Source organism: Cryptomeria japonica, unplaced genomic scaffold, assembly GCF_030272615.1.
Source record: "Cryptomeria japonica unplaced genomic scaffold, Sugi_1.0 HiC_scaffold_174, whole genome shotgun sequence".
Taxonomy (NCBI): domain Eukaryota; kingdom Viridiplantae; phylum Streptophyta; class Pinopsida; order Cupressales; family Cupressaceae; genus Cryptomeria; species Cryptomeria japonica.
Window position 1 is genome coordinate 223,918 of NW_026728996.1, and position 1,083 is coordinate 225,000.

Consider the following 1,083-nt stretch of genomic DNA (forward strand, 5'->3'; position numbering starts at 1 on the left):
GTAACAGACTCGACGACTTGTAATCGGTCTTGTTCCCGATTGTTCCTGGAGGTAGTCTTCGGAACTCTTGGATTTGACCTGTCACTCGAACTGTCCTCTTCCGAGGATGCTTGTGTGTGTGTGCTTGTGCCATTTCCTTGGCGGTATTAACGAGATATTAAAGAGCGGAGTGAGCGCCTCGCCCAGCTATGTTTGGGGCTCTCACTCCCTTACCCGGTGTGCGACCGCTTTGCACGTAGGTTGCGGAGCATCGCGACTCTTTCGATGTTTGGCGGTTGTCTTCCGGTGATGCGTTGGTCCCGAAGTGCACGTTACTAGCATTTCTGCCATTGTTCTCGATCTTTGGCACGTTCCTTCGTTGCAATTGGATATATATCTCCGTTTATACGCGCAGGCTTCTCCCGCCTATTCAGCGCTGTCCCACTCTCAGCACTCTCGTGGTCTCCTTGGCTTCTCTCTCCCGTGAGCGAGCTCTCTTCTCGAGTCTTTTCCATGTCCCATGGAGGTTGCCTTGCGAAATTCGGGCACACAAACGTGACCGGATAAGAGCGGAATTGCCTATGAGGAGAAGCTCACCTTAGGGAGCAGCAATGCCGAGTGTTTCGACAGAGGGTAGAGGGGGCGTTGTTTGGGCGGTTGCACAAAAGAGTGCTACGTTTGCACTGAAGGTTGCTTCTTCGTCTCCGACGAACTCTTCGAGGCAAAAAAGCTTGTTTACGGGGTCGAGGTGGGACTGTTCGTGCGAGTTGCGCCACCAAAAGTGCGTAGGGGGCATATACCTGGGAAATGGATGTCTCTGAGTGGCCTTACTCGGTCGCGTGCACGGTGCATTCTCTAACGGCAGGACTGTCGCGAGCATGTGCGGTTCGGATGTTTTCGGGTAAAGGGTTCCGTACGGGATGTTCTTCCCAGGCTCCTGTGAACCGAGACTCTGCATCGTCATGCTCCGGCTCCCGTGGGTGCTTCATGCCTCGTCGAGCTGTTTGTCGTGGACGATTAAGGCCGAGGCCTTCCTTCGAGAGGGGAATTGTTCAGGCTGGTCGAGGCGGGATTGTTCGTGCGGGGTGCACCACCAAAAGTGCG